This window comes from Mirounga leonina, unplaced genomic scaffold, assembly GCF_011800145.1.
Source record: "Mirounga leonina isolate KUSES-001 unplaced genomic scaffold, KU_Mleo_1.0 Mir_173, whole genome shotgun sequence".
Taxonomy (NCBI): domain Eukaryota; kingdom Metazoa; phylum Chordata; class Mammalia; order Carnivora; family Phocidae; genus Mirounga; species Mirounga leonina.
The window spans coordinates 42,092,963-42,109,276 of NW_023270447.1; the positions used below are offsets into that span (position 1 = coordinate 42,092,963).

General features: G+C 42.5%; 1 protein-coding gene across 2 annotated transcripts in view; it reads right to left on the reverse strand.

Moving 5' to 3' along the window:
• Positions 1–16,314, reverse strand: part of CACHD1 (cache domain containing 1) — a 199,990-nt gene that overhangs the window by 164,242 nt on the left and 19,434 nt on the right. The window contains exon 1 of one of the 2 annotated variants that reach the window (XM_035018364.1): positions 14,192–14,213. The exons of the other annotated variant lie outside the window; for it this stretch is intronic. The gene's annotated coding sequence lies outside the window, so the exon portion shown is untranslated. Of the gene's footprint in view, positions 1–14,191; positions 14,214–16,314 lie in introns of those variants that run through there. 2 annotated transcript variants of the gene reach the window in all.

Here is a 16,314-nt window from a genome sequence, read left to right on the forward strand (position 1 = left end):
AGGAGTGGAAGGGGTTGGAGGTGGCACCCCAGGTCACTGCCCTCCTGAGGAGCAGTCCCGGGGTTGGCCAGGCAAAGCTCCATGGGACCCTCCAGAGGAGCAAGGCCTCGGAGTGGAAGACAAAGGGCAGAGCGTGGAGGGGAGAAGCAGGATGGCCCGGAGTGCAGAGGGGAGCTGACCAAGGAGGGGCACAATGCCCAAGGGGGGGGGGGACAAAGAGCCAGAATGCTGGACGCAGATTCCACGTGGCAGACGGGAAGCCTCATCAGGGGGAGGGGTTCGGGTGAAAGACCCCGAGCCAGAGATGACCAGCACCAGGTGGGTCGGGGATGGGGCGCAGTCAGGAGATCGGCAGGAACCGGATGGCAGGGGCAGGGCTCAGTCCAAAGAGGTGTGATGCAGTTTGGCGGATGGGCGAGGGCAGGAGGCAAGGCTGGGCATCATCCAGGGGCAGGGAGGTCCCATCCCAGAGACACAACCTCGGGCACCTGGTGAGACTTCTGAGATAACTGACAGCCTTCCCCAGCTCCTCACCCGTGGTTATGCTCAGATTAAGTCTGTTTTTCCACTACCACACCCTGCCTCCTAAACAGGATTTCAGTGTTATGGTTTTTACCCTTCTATTTAGGGAAAGCAAAATGAAACCAAAGAGAGGTACCTATGCAAAAAATGAAAGAATTAAGCCAAACAGGGAAATCCAACAGCTATCAAACTGGCAGAGATGGAAATCTGGTACACCCAGACAAGAGAGGGGGAGAATTCCTAGAAAATTCATTAACTCGATGTCTGCATTCCTCAATATTCAAATGTAAGGAAACAAAGTTCTACTATATACCATTAGTTTCCTGTGATAAGAGGCAAAATATCTAAGTAAAATACATGTTTTCTCCCTCTTTTAATTTAACCTTTTAACACGCATTTCTATTATGCTAATCATTAATATCACTGTTACCTCTAGGTTAGTTGTCAAAACTTGGCCTACATTTCAAAAATACACAGACTGACAGAACTAGAAGGACTGCCTCCAACCTCTTCATTTACAAAAGAAAGGGAGAGAGTCCTAGAGAAAGAATCAGGTCACTGGTTAGAGCCTAAGTCTCCCAGTCAAGGATCTTTCCAATAGTACACAATAAATTTTACCTATTCGACTAACCAATCTGTGGCTTAGTCGCATTTAATTCTCCAGAGAAGCTCCTCAGTGGCAAAATACAACTGAAGCCTAAGTTTATATATGTAGTGGGGACTGGTCAATAGAAACATTTCTAACTGAATGTCTCAATTTGTTTAACAGAAGTTATATTTTTGATCCTCCCAACACAACTCAACAGCTCTACCCACTACACTACACAAAAGCATGTTTAGAAAATGTGGACTGAAAAAGTCATCTAGTGGGCAGTCTCTTTCTTCACATGAAAGAGTGCATGCAGACATCTTAAAACTCTAAAATCGTTCCTTGCATGAACAAAGATGATTCCTAAAAGGCATCACTTAGTATCTTGGCTCTGTAAAAAATTTTGTTGTTTTTTTGCTTTTCCACATAAATATATGCTGTGTTTTCTCTAAAGCAAACCAGTGCTTTGACAGATATTAGATTTTTCCCCTTAAGTAAAGGCACTATTCAATTTCCATGTCCTTGGAGTGTTTTATCTGGGGATTAGACAACTGTACCAAAACACAGCTGTTCCAGTTTTTTCTCCTTTATTTTTCACATTAAAAAACTCCCACTATCAGCCAGTCCAATTAGTTACTCACTATCAAAAGCCGGCTTTGGTCTTTCATCTTCTGGAAAACTGGATCCAAGTGACAGGGTGTCATGGAAACTGTATCTCGGGTCATTTCCTGTTTCAATTGTTTGGCCACAAAAAAAAGTTCAGCTCTATCAGATGGAAATTAATGAATACTTGCTGTTACTGTTTGAAGAGCATGCCACTAAATAAAAAGTAATTATCCTTTTTGACCAGATTTTCCCAACACCAAGGAATACGGGGAGATCAGTGCACCCAAAATGAGAAAAGAAAAGTACTTTGACTTGATGCAATGAACCAAAGCCTTTTCCAGTTCAGTTTCCCTAAGTTAGTGGTCAGTTTTTAGGCTGTCACTTGGGTTTGGGAAAACTAACTTCAAGTTCAGTGGTTTTCATTGTAGTTACCTCTGTTCTTTTTCCCCTTCCACTTCCAACACATTTTCAACCTCTCCTCACTTCTCTACTTCACTCTAATTTTGACATTCACTATACAGAGCTGGTATTCTCTTTCTCCCCAAGTCCCCTCAACATAAGGGAATGTGTAATAGAAATAAAACGTGTAATATAAAGATTTCTTGCTGTACCTGTTCTCTGCAAACCACACACACACACACACACACACACACACACACACACACGAGGGAAAAGGAGAGCTTAAGGCCTACAAGCAATACCAGGCAAGCACATGTGTTTAGGAAATGAAGTCCTGGCTGGAATTCAGTAATAATGAGCCCCTTAGTGATCTAATGTACACCAGTATACACTGTGGATGGAAACAGAGTGCCAGACAGGACAATGGGGAACTCAACCCGTGTTTAATATGTTTCAGCTCTGTCTAAATAACTGTTGGCAAAAAACGTGGAAGCAATACAACAAATCAATTTTAGGGCTCAGGAGGATTTGCTCAAATAAGACAGCTATGAAGTATACATTACAGGGTAAGTTCATAGCTCCATTGTGAGAAAGGCACCTACTTGCAATGCTTTCTATCCTGTTTAGCTTGTTATAGGTCTTCTCTATTCAAATCGAGGAAGTATCCGTGGTGCTTTTTCTTAAGATTTAAAACAGAAAAACTGGGAAAACATCCAAAGACAAATTAACTTTATTATTAGCGTAAGCTAAGCCTTATATGACTTACATCCAGCTTGCTACTTGGACAATTTCTATAGAGAAAGAACACTATGAGGGGAAAAAAACACACCTTTTACCAAGGACACCTGAGTTCCAGATCTTTTTTACCTGTCATTAAGTCACTGTTTATTGAATCCATGCCAGCAAAGAGGCAGCCAGGCCAAACTTGTGCACCATTTCGCTCCTGAAAGCTGCTTCACACGTGCTGCCCAGTTCTGCTCTCAAAACCTACACTTATGCCTCTAAGAACTGGCTGTGCTTCATTAAAAACAAGATGGAGCTGAGGCACCTGGCTGGCTCAGTTGGTGGAGCATGTGACTCTTGATCTCGGGGTTTTAAGTTCGAGCCCCATGTTAGGTGTAGACATTACTTAAAAATAAGAAAAAAAGGGCACCTGGGTGGCTCAGTTGGTTAAGCGACTGCCTTCGGCTCAGGTCATGATCCTGGAGTCCCGGGATCGAGTCCCACATCAGGCTCCCTGCTCGGCAGGGAATCTGCTTCTCCCTCTGACCCTCCTCCCTCTCATGCTCTCTGTCTCTCATTCTCTCTCTCGCAAATAAATAAAAAATTAAAAAAAAAAAAATTTTTTTTAAAATAAGAAAAAAAAAATCTAAAAAAAATAAGATGGAGCTGATGATTTCTAACTGGAAATCACTTCTATTTCTTTTTGCCAGCCTTCGAGGAAAGTAGAACATCCATCCTTCTATACCTTTCAGGGAAAAGGGTTTCTAATTTAAGAGAAATGTACTGGTAGGCAATCTTTCAAAGTGTTTATTTATATTATGCTTATTATCTGGTCTTTAAGCATACAAGACACCAGAAATAGAAGTAATGTTACCCAAGGTAATTTTTGCCTGAAGTAGAAGTAATTTCTAGAAGCCATCCAGCTAGTATTTTCTTATTGAAAAACTATTTAAAATGTGGAATTAACTGCTGAAGGCATCAACACAAAAAGACATAAGTCAGTTCAAAGAGGCAGTAAACCTAGATGAAAATAAATTCAAGAATACAGCTACCAACCAGACTTGAAGGCCTCTGGTCATGATGAGTGAAGTTGGTTTTATCCCAAGAGACACAATACATAAAATAAAGATGGAGCTGGGAGAAGGGGTTGTGAACTGGAGGAGAGGCAAGAAATACAATCAGTACATCAGGACAAATCATTTTTATATTCTGGTCATAACTTGCTATTTTTCTTTTAATTTCTTTCCCCTAGAAAATGAAATGGTAGTGAGCTTGTTGCGCTTTCTACCTGATTTATTATGATTCTCCATGTCCTCCCCCTCCATTTTAATTTGTAAGTAGCAACTCAATTACAGAAAAATTCTAATAAAATCTACATAGGGATAGGGTAATTCTTGTACTTAGTATAGAAAATCCTATTGGATTTTATGAAATTTCGATTATGGGTTTCATTTGGTTTGTTTGCATGCCCAATCAAGGATACTACTTAGAACATAGATATTTATCAGGCACCTTCAATGTTGAAGATACAATGCTCAACACCTATAGCCAATGAAAGGCATACCATTGTGAAACAGACTCGTATGTATAGACACTGTACATCCCAAGTGCTCACCCACATACCCCAGGTCCTTTGAAGTGAGGTGGGATCTTATGACCAAGTATATATCCACTGAGTTGTGATCAGAAGTGACCTGTGACAGCGAGAAGACACCCAGGACTTCAAGATGGCATCAGTCATACCAGTGAAGGAACAAAAACTCATGGATGTCAAGTAGGGGAGCTGCCAAGCTGGATACTCATGCAGGATTTCACCCCTAATGGCACTACTGGAGCATTTCCAAGCTGCTCTGACTCTACAAGTGTGTCAACAAGAAGAAAGGGAGCATCTGGAGTTTCTAAGGTGCTGGAAGCTTACATGTTTAACTGCTGCCTTTCTCATAAGGAACTCACGTGAATGGTCACAAAAATAGCTAGCACCAAGGAGAAAACCAGCGAAGAAGACTACTCTGGATCCTGGCCATGACCTTCTTTGCCTTGGCACCCCCTCCTTGAGGAACATAATCATTGCTAAATCCTTTCCTACCCTGAGAATTAATACCCCCAAAATAAAAAACTCGAATGTGTGAAACCAAACAAAGCAAACCAGCCAAAGCCTATAAGAATGAAGTGGGGAGGGGGGGTTCTCCATGCCAGTCTTGCCTTGGAGGCCAACCAGGAAGTCACAAATTTAGATACGAACATCAAAAAAGAGGAAAGCCATATCAACACCTAAGAGACATTGACAAGAAATATATTTACACTGGGGCATCTGCGTGGCTCAGTCGGTTGAGCATCTAGTTCTTGATTTTGGTTCAGCTCATGATCTCAGGGTCCGGAGATTGAGCCCTGAGTCAGGCTCCGCACTCAGTGGGGAGTCCGTTTGAGATTCTCTCCCTCTCCCCCCCACCCTCATGCTTGTTGTCTCTCAAAAATAATCTTACAAAAAAAAAAAAAAAGAAAGAAAATACGTTTATACTGTGATGAAGGGATTTGTTCATTACCACAGCCTATCCTAGGTCAGAGATTTTTAGCTTTTTGTGCCATAGAGCCTAGGGCCAGGGCAGTGAAGTGTGTGGTCCCCTTCTCAGAATCAAACGTTTAAATGCATAAAATAAAATGGGCAGGATTTTAAGGACCAACTATAAGCCTTTTTTTAAAGAGTTATAGGATAACATGTCCTTTTTTATTAATGCATTAATCAATAAGATGAGCAGTGTGTCAAAACACTGTAATTTCAAAGGAGTGTGGATCATGTTATTTCAAGTTATCTGTGATACCTACAAAAGTTATGGAGTATCTTTGATTTGTTTTGGTAACAAAGTCCCAGGTACTGCTAATACTATTAGGATTTGTTGTCTATATCATCGTGAAAAAAATGCCAGATTTCCTTTAGGGGGGTTATAATTTTTTTCCTTCAAGTTCATGAATTCCCTGAATTCTGTGAAGCCCAGAAGAAGAAACCCTGAGATTTACCTTCTCCTAGTACAACCATACTACAGGATTCTCAGGGGGAGTTCTACTGGGCACCCTAGAGGTACATGTGTGGCAGTGTGCATGGCAGAGTCCTCTATGGGTGCTCTTCTGCTTATCTGGCATTTTTATTCTCACCAATTGTTTTGAACATGATGTCAACTAAGGAAAAATATCATTCAGGTTGTTAAAATGCAATTTATTGGAGGCTTGGGTGCCTTGAAGGCAATGAACAAGAAAATGGGAGGGGTGCCAGGGTGGCGACCAACTCAACTCGTGATTTCAGCTCAGGTTATGATGGTATGGACTGTGACAATGAGCCCCATGCTCAGTGGGGAGTCTGCTTGAGAGTCTCTCCCTCCATTTGTGCTTGCTCAATCTCTCTCTTTAAAGTAAATAAATTTTTAAAAATAAAAATGGGATAAAAAAAAAAAATCAGTCCGTAAGGGTCTGATCAAATCTTCGGACATCATAAACATCACCTCGTCTGGAAAAACTAACAGTTGTACAAAAGGCAGCTGCTCAAACGATCTCTCTGGAGGTTTGTCATGACTTCCAGAAACACGACATGACTTCCAGAAACATGAAGACACCTGGGGTCGCTGGGTCACTGCATCACGATGCGGTCCAGTCCTGAGCTGGGAGGTCAGGTCTATTTAATAAGCCTATCAAGGCTGGGTAAAACAAGATGGAAATCATTCACACTTTGTAAGGTATACCTCCATTCTGTAAGTTGTAAAGAGAGAGAAATGACCCATGTACTTTCAAATAAACCATTACTGGCTTTCTTCAATCAGCCTAGCATAGTCCTTGACACCTCAACCCAGGAATATGTGACATAGTAGATAACCAAGCTATAGCTCTCAGTTTGGTCAGGGAAACAAAGGATTAGAGAATCAGGAAAGTGTTTGAAAGCAAGTAATAAGTCTACAGGCAAGACTTGAGAACCAAAATGTTGAGGCTTGGGAATCCATCTCATTTCAGGTTTCAAATACGAAGAGGTAGTGTAATGCAGTAGAAAGGCCACTGTGGATGAAAGTCAACACAGGACTTTTCATCTAGATCCCATCACCAATTACCTGAGCAAATGTGGGCCAGAAATCACATTTCCCCAAGCCTTGGGTTCCCCTTCTTTAAAATGGGGAAATTAATCTCAAAAGTCACCTTCCCACACAAAGATATCGATTCAGTAACTTTTGAAATCTCGAGAATGATTTTTTTTTTAAGTATTTGTTAGAGAGAATGTGTAAGCAAGCATGAGCAGAGAGGGACAGAAGGAGAGGGAGAGACAGAATCCCAAGTGGAGTCCCTGTGGAGCACGGAGTCCAACACGGGGCTCGATCCCGTGACCCTGAGATCATGACCTGAGCGGAAACCAAGAGTCGGATGCCTAACTGACTGAGCCACCCAGGCGTCCCTCAAGAATGATTTAAAAAAAAAAGTTACTACTGAAAAGATATAATCAAATACAAATGTAAATTGAATGTTTGGTGAAGCAAAGGGCATTTCAGTTTCAAATGGTGAAAAAATAAAAAGAAGTGAAAAGTTTCCATGTCCTGGAGCACCACGCCGGGCCCCAGACTGTATTTGGTCCTATACATAACAGGAGTTTAAAGTCGTACATGTTGGGGGCAGAGGGGAAGGGAGAATTGGAGGAAGGTGGTTAAAAGGTACAAACTTCCGGTTATGAACTAAGTCCTAGGGATGTAATTTACAACAGGACGACAATACTGCTGTATAGTACATACAGTTGAGAGTAAATCCCAAGAGTTCTCATCACGAGGGTAAAATTTTTTTCTTTTTGTATCTCTATGAGAGGATAAAGGTTAACTGAGTTTACAGTAATTAAGCTTATACGGTGCTGTATATCAATCATAGCTCAATAACCCCCTCCCCCCAAAAAAAGTTGCATTAGTCATATCTTGATGCTCTTGTGAGTCCCCCATGAGTTCTGCTGTACCTAATCACTGGTTTGTCCATTAGCTCCTTGAGCATGTACTGCTGTCATGTTTAGAGCCATATTCCCCCCAGCGTTAGAACAATCAGGCAAGGTTTATCCGAGACAAGAAAGCCTGAAGACCTGTCAAAAGGTTTGAGATCTAGTCCCTGCTCATTCTTGGCCTCTGGTAAATTCTCCCTGCCCCTTTTTTGCTGTCCTTGTGCATCCTGTTATTTTGATTATTTTCTCCCAAGGGGCTGACCCATTCACTAGGAGCAGAGGACTCCAGACTAGCAGGAGAGTAAGTCAGCATTTAATGTCTGCGGATTCCAGGCTCTTTCCCAGGTTATTTTTTTTCCTGAACCACCTGACTCCAAATAGCTTCAGTTCTCATAACCATCACGTTAATTTCGCCAGACTTTGAAACCTCTTTATCTTCCTGGCTAAGGGTCTCCTTCCCTGCCCTTCTCTATTCTCCTTGCCAAGCACTGCTGGCCGTAACTGTGGAAATAAAATTTCAAAACTGGGAAGGAGTCTAGCCCACTGGCTCAGGAAGCAGATGCAGGGTCTGGGGCCTTTTTTCAGTTTACCCCAGAGCCTCTCAAACCACTGTGGAGCACAGAGGAGGAGCTAAAAAATGTTGGCCAAATGAATTTATGATTGAAGGAGCCCTGCGGGCCCAAGGCCTTGCAGCATTATGGGCAGACAGAGAAGGAAAAAAGCTCTGCCTTCATATGGAGTGCAGAGACACTATAAAACCAGATTATTTCTCCTTCCCACTCACTCTTTTACTGCAAAGTTGTTAACTCATCAGTAGCCAATGGGCTGACAGCTCCTTGACTCTCAGCATTTTGGGAGAAAGAGTAAATGCACGCATGCGCGGGCACACACACACAAGTTGGGGGGGGGGGGTGGAGTACTAAATTTCCACCCTGCTTTGAAACATAAATCTTAAGACCCCTCAGGTTAAAAATGACAGCTAGAGTCCTTTAATCTTGAAAATGCTCTCTCCATGGAAACCTTAAGGACAGGAAACCACTTAGGAAAAGCTTTTTTTTGAGGCAACTTCTAAGGAAAATCTAGGTCTTAAAGAAATTGGACTTCCATGCACAACTATCCTGTAGGAAGGTAATCCATGTCATGTGACTTCAGTGACCCATAAAGCCTTCCCAGTTCAGTTCAGCTTGAAGAGACAGATTCACTTCACCTAACAGATTCTTGTTCTCAATTCCCAGTGTACCATCTCCACCATTAAGATTCTTGTTAGATAGAACAGGATTCTATATGATGGTCCACTCCATTTTTACCCAAATCAGTGAATTTTGCAAGCTGTAATTTTGATTATGAGAAGCACCTAAATGTGATGCTTCTGGCTGGAAAAGACTGGAAAAATTCAAGTAAGCACATAATTCTAGGAAATTAGACCTACAAGAGTGTCTTAGTAAGTATATTACAAGAGAAAACTATGGTGCAAAGAGGTTAAGCGATTAGCTCAAGGCCCCCCTGAATGTACAATAGGGTTTCCTACCTCAAAGACTGCTAGATTTCTCTTGGCTCCCTAGCATACCACCTCTTAGATATTCCAGGCTGGCTATACTTCAAAAACAATAATTAGCTAAAAAGCAATCAAAATATTCTCAATAAAAATAAGGTGAGGCAATTGTGCAAATTCTCACGTCATTTCTAGAATCTTGAGCCTATTAGCAGGAGTGAAATAGTCCACAGATTTCAAAGGATGGGTCTCAAGTAGTTCAAACAAGCACCAAACATCAAGTCACTTTCCCAACCACCACCCAAGCTCTAGGACGCACTGTCTGGGAGAGCAGCCTGGTTGGCAAACAAATCATTATAAAATGCAAAGGTATTAAGTGCCCTCTTGCCTTTGGTAGTACACTCAAAGCTATACAAATGTATTATAGCATAACTAAAATACAGCTACCAAGGTCTCAGCCAACAAAGAGGGAGAGAAGTCCAGACGTGGTGTTTTGTTTTTCAATTTGTTTAGGTATTCCAACTTTTGTTCCATTTTCTTGTGAAAGACAAACCTAGGAAGAAACAGAACGGGGACATGCAGCCCTAAGCTTCTAGAAAAAGGAGGAAAAAAGAGTAGGGAGGGGGGTGGGGGGATGGGTTAGCCTGGTGATGGGTATTAAGGAGGGCACGTACTGAATGGAGCACTGGGTGTTATACACAAACGATGAATCATGGAACACTACATCAAAAAGTAATGATGTAATGTATGGTGACTAACATAACATAATAAAATAAATAAATAAATAAATATATATGTATATATACCATAAAAAAAAAAAGAGTAGGCTGAGATGAAGAAATTTGAGGACTTCAGTGTTAGGGGCCATTTGAAAACTCATTATAGCAACTCGGGTTCAAAAGGAGTTTAAAAAAAAAAACAAACTGATTCCCTTAAAGTCTGAGTCAAATAGGAAATTTTATTGCCTCTCTTTCTGCCTGTGTGTATCTCTCCATCGCTCTCCTAATCAAAAGAAGGGACAAAGTCCTTCCACCAGCTTCAGTCCAGGCAGGCAGATCAAGTACATGGGGAAACACACTCTTTAGAGAAATAAGTCACTTGGAAGACAATGGAGAACAGCCAAGCAATATGAAAACAATGACAGCAGTCACTTTATTTAACAGAGGACAAGAAATAAATGTAAGATTATATAGGACAGCTCTTCCTAACACATCAGGAAGAAACTCCAGAATATAGGATATTCACTGTATACTGTATCTGAGACTAGAATTCAGCATTCTGTTCTCAGGTTTTCTTTCCTGTTCTGTCCTGTGCCACGCCCCCCCATCCCCACATAATAATGGCAACACTTTATATTCACATCCATTTCCAGTCTTCGTTACTTCTACATATATCCCATTCCCTCCAAGCAGGGTAGGGGGGGTTCCCATAAAAGCCTACTAGGGACAGAGGAACGAACTAAACAAATGTGTCTTCAACCACTGGATCTGCTAAATATTTCCTGTTGACTGAGCTACAGTAATGTAGGCTTCTCCCTACACCCACTCACCCATATTCTCTAGAGCCCCCTACACAAAGGAACAAGATTTATGCAGACAGCAAATATTAAGCTCATCAAATGCTGAATCAAGTCTCAGGCAGAAGCTGACATGGATTTGAATTCAAGCTCTTCCACTTTTGACTTTCAAATCCTAGACAAGTTGTTTGCTCTTTCTGAAGTAACTGTCTGTATCAGAAATAAAATCTACTCCTTGGCATATGCCTGGGACATAAAACGTGCCCCTAAAAGTACACTATTTTAAGTCCTACCTACCAATAAAATGGTCCTTTGGGGGCGGGGGAAGACTTTTTCCTCCCTTTCCCAGCAATTTAAGGAGCCGTATCAGGCACAGTCCCTGTAGTTTCTCTGGTAGGTAACAGTGAATAAAATCAGCTCCCATTTGGGTAAATTCTAGATTGGAACTTACAGAATAAATTCAAGTAAGTATAAATCCTTTGTCTAACAAGGCCTTTGGGATGTTGCTGTTTGGGAACTCAAGAATTGCTATCCTTTTCAAGTAAATCCTCTCTTTGACAACTGCTCATGATTAGGTCGTTAATATAGCTCAACTTGTCCACAGATGTGAATGTAAAAACAAACAAAACCCAAAAAAACCAAAACTTCAAATTAAGAGAAATAAGGAGAGAAAATTAAGGGGAAGAAAAGATTGTTGGAAAAGAGGAGAAAACGTCCTGTGTCTTACCAGGCAAAGCCAGAGTCACAGCACCACTTTAGAAACCCCTACCTGGCCTAAAAGAAAAGTTATCTAAAGCATTAACTAAGAGGATAAGGAGCCACCATTGTTGCAGGCTTAAAGTGATCCACTTTCACTAGAGCTTAGGGTAGTGGGGCCCTCATTGAAAATGCAAAATCCCCAGCTGGGGGTAAGAAGAAGAGAAAATGTTAAGATGCTCAGCTCTGGAGTGCCAAGACCAAGGGTCTCCACATTCCAGCGCTCAGCCTCCTCCCTCCCCGGCTGCAACACTCCCTCCCTTTTATTCTGGAGGAGGTCCTTCCCAGCTTGGCCTTTCGGTGTCAGGGAGACTCGGGAAGAGCCTCAGGAACTGCTGAGAAATGGAGAAATACACAATGGCTCTCCTCCACAAAGGCCTCTTTCATGGAGGCAGTCGTGTCTATTAAATACGCCCCCATACGTGCATACACTTCTATAAGGAGATTAGGAGGACCACGAGCTCACTGAAATGGGTTGGCCCCCACAAAATGTGTTTAAACCTATTGCGGGGCGGAGAATTGGTGGGTGTGGCAGGAGGAGGGAAGATTCAAATTAGTGGCAGGGGGCCTCCTCTCTCCTTGATAAAAGGTGGGGATGGACAAAACTATCCAATAGGGCTGCTGCAGCCCCTGGGGGGAGCTAGTTGGTATCCACACAATCCCCTTCGTTCCCTGGCATTCTTTTATTGCCCAGCTATGGGCCATGACACATTCAAAGTATTCCTTCCTATACAAAAGTCACAAGAGGATGAGAATAATTCCCCACATGGTAATATGCAGTTTTCAAACTGCTCCTCAAATCTTTGCAAGTAGGAAGTACAAAATAGAAGCAAGTTCCCAATAAAAATTACATTGTTACAAATTCTGAGAAAATGCATCATCCGTGAGGTGTCCGACTATATATTTAAGTTATTAAACCACTCATAGGCCATCATTGGCTTAATGAAGGATTAAGCTTTCACCTCATTATTTCTTCATGATTATTTCTTCCTGGAAAATGAAACAGTTACACAAAGAACAAGTCCACCCATAGTAATAAATGGCAACTCCTTTTATTCACCTAGACACATAAAAGATAAAACAAGGAATCTTTCACTCAGAAGGTATTTCTGAACCCTTCTAATAGGTCAATGATTTTATGATTCAAAAGGGATTTTAGAGACATCTCATTTGATATAACAGTTCTGTGAAGTATTATTCCCCACCCCCCTTTCCATGTTATAGGTGAGGAAAGGGACTGAGGTGGAGTCTCGGGTATTTGCTTCCAAGCTCGCTCGTTCGTTCGTTCGTTCGTTCGTTCATTCATTCAGCACTCACTGAGGGTCTACACTTATCCTGAGCACGATGCAAAGGACTGAGGACTCAGGGAAAGCAGACTTCATTTCTACCTATAAGTAGCACACAAGGGCAAGTACAGAATTCTAAGGGGTCACAAGGGAGTGCTCAACCCGAGTCTAGGTGTAAGAAAACAGATAATCTTCTAGAGAAGGCGATACCAGAGTTGAGCCCTCAAGGATAAGCCAGTGTTCTCTTCATACCACGATGCCTTGCATGACACACCGGTATTAAACTAGGCAGCTAAAAGTGGTCCTGAGGACAGCATTTGTTCCAGAAGACCGAGAACTGCACAGTAAACCTAGGAAGTCCCAGGGGCAGTGTGGTCTTGTCCACTTCTGTTAACTCTAAAGGTACTACGTGGCTGTGTACTCTGTAAAAAGTAGCTTATTGCTCCTGTGTGCCTTATGATGGAGGATTTCAGAACAGAGAAAAGTACCTCCAAGAAGGAATGTAATGAGCAGGAAAAACTCACTCCGGCAGATGAGCTTGGAGATCTGGAGCCGGGATCCATTTGGTGTTATCTGAAGGCATTAGACGGACATATGAATAAAGGCTCAGAAAAGGGACGCAGATCGCTTCTCAGCCTTTTGGCTAAGATCAAGTGTAGAAAAGGGACGCAGGCCAGAGATGTTGGTCTAACAAAACAATGGAGAACCCAGCTCCATGCCATCAAAATAGAGGGTTATCCTTTCCTATATTTTTCTCAAGTTATAAAAAAAAAAATGCCTTACTCCACAAGCCAACCAAGAAGTCGAGTGGACTTTCACTAAGGATAAAACACCCCCCATGTATATAGGCTGTCTATACTGTACCTACAGGATATATTGAACCCTTCTCCCTCCCCCAAATAAATAATGCTTTCCTGATGAAAAATTTTTTCTTTGTTGTTTTTATTCCAAACTTCTAATAAAGTCCTAGTCTTTTTAAATTCATGGGCAAGTATTTGAGAGTTCCAGACTTTCAAGCTATCTTTAGTCAAGAAAGAAAAACTAAGATCTTTGAAGGAAAGGGAGTATAGGATTTCAACACAACAAAGCTAATGTCTTCCTGCTAATTTTCATTAATAAAACAAACACACGAGGGCACAGTCATTGAAGAAAGGTACCTCATTTCCCACTGCTTTGGGTTACTACATACAGGACCTTCTCATTCATGGACTGAACATTTACAATTTGGATATTTATTTGGAAGCAACTCCTGCCCAAGCCCCAAAGCAGAGTAACAAATTTAAGACATTATTATTATACAGTCCTCTTATACTGGTCTCCAGACCCGAACTTTAAAAGTAAATAAACCTACCTTATTGAAGCAAAGTTTTTCTAGATTCCATCTTTGAACTCTTACATGAGGACCCCCACGATTGAAGGTTCACTGAAAATGGGCAGGAGCTTTCAGTCCTACATTTGAGAGAGGAAAACCTTGCTTTGCACCTATATTCCCACTGCTGTTCTGCTGACCTCCCCTGAGAATAAGACATTATTACGGAAAGGCAGGATACAAAGCACTTTTATATTCATGCTTCATTGGGTCTGCACCGTAGTCCTTTGAGGTAGCTAGTATTCCCACTTCACAGATGAAGAAATGGAGGCTTGGAAGCCAAGTCACTGAGCCTTACTACAGCTACTCTGTAATGGTTCTCGAAAGGCTAAATATTTTTTGAGACTCCCTGAATGAGGAACACTGTGTGGGCAAAGCACTGCACCTACCACAAAGTGCATTCCCTTCCCTCAGATGTCTGAAGGGCATACACATCTTCTGAGAAGATGGAAACTCATCAGCTTGAGCAGAAAATGCCAAGTTTAAAGTGAGCTTGTTAGAGAGGGAGCTATCACAGATTATTAATTTAGCCTTCTCTCCCAGCAAGTGTTTGATGTAAATGGCAAGGGTTCGAAGGTCAAAGAGGAAGAAGTATGTGCTTTAATTTCCCCCCCCTAGAGGTGCATGAGTGTTTTCTATTAACAAAAACCCTGGAGCCAGCAAATCCTGGGCGTGGATCAAACGACCCTCCATCTTTTAAGTTATAACATCACAGGGAGACATTTCAAGAGGAAACCGGGCCCGGTCAGACCTGCAGTACCAGAGAGAGGGCTGTTCTGCCCCTTGGGAATTTGAAAAGCATCTTCCCTTTTGCTGAAACTGCTTAGCCACAGACAAAAATGTGCCCAAACAGTTATTCTTGATCTATAAGCAGGGGCGAAACTGGAAAAAGGGGTTAAAAAAGCGGGGGGGGGGGGGGGGGGCGGGGGCCCCGGGGGGGGGGGGGGGGGGGGGGGGGGGGGGCAGCCGTAGCCCTGAGCAGGGGCTGAGCTAGAACCATTTGTACCTAGAAGACCAACCCCTTTGGCCAAAGTTCCGAGGAACAGACATTTTGGCAACAAGCTTGATCCACTGGGCTATGTCTGAATCACGTGAGAATAGCCAATACTTAACGAGTGCTTGGCACAGTATGCAGTGCATAGTAAGTGCTCAATAACATCACACACCTCCTTTTTCCAGGCCCTTAATCCAGGAGGTTCATCCTATTCATTTCTTATCCCCACATACACCCAGGACCCTCACTGCTACACAAAACCTAAAAGTGGAGGGTAGAGCATTAAATCCTAAGGACCCAGCAACACCTCTCTTCACACAGGCTAACACTTTGCGAGACCCCTGGCATCAGGCATTACACCAGACACGCTTCAGACCTTCTCTTAGAACCCTACAGCCACCAGGAGTGCACCCCCAATTTTTATGGTAAGGAACTTTGAAGCTCAGAAGAACAGGAAGCTTGGATTAAAACCCTAGTTACTCTAAACAGGCTTTTGTGAGTTGGCCTGGGAACTGGGTCTGCTTTTATAACCCCTCTGGCTGAATGTTGTTCCAAACAACAGACTTCAAAATGAGCTTTGGAAGCCAGAGTGTTTGTAAACTGAGGATAGCTGGAAATGTTCACATCTCTTGCCACCTTCGGGGAATGCCTCTGCACTACTTAAAAACAGCTTTGAGTTTGAAGCAAATCCACAAAACCTACAGGAAGATAAGCAGCCCTTTCCTGACAGGACAGTCCTAGGAGACTGGAGAATGGAGTCTCAGGCAGTTCAGTGAGGGGGAAAAAAAAAAAAGAAATAAAAATCCAAGTTAAGGGTTTATAGGAAACACAGAGGAAGAGTCGAGCACAGTAATGGTTTTCAGGCCACTTGTGAGTCTTCTAAAAATGTCCTAAGAAGGAACTTGGGAGAAACTAGCGTGCAAAGAGTTAAGTCCTTAGGAAAGCCCTGCAGGCCACGTGACCCATCCACAGCCCTCAAGCAAAGTCTTGACCACTGCACTGGCATAATTTCCCTGAACTCCCCCTCGCCCCCCCCCTGCATCCCCCCTGCTGTTTGCAGGCTGCTCTCTCATCTCCCCAGGAGCACGTCTGCTCCAGGAAAGCAGGCCTG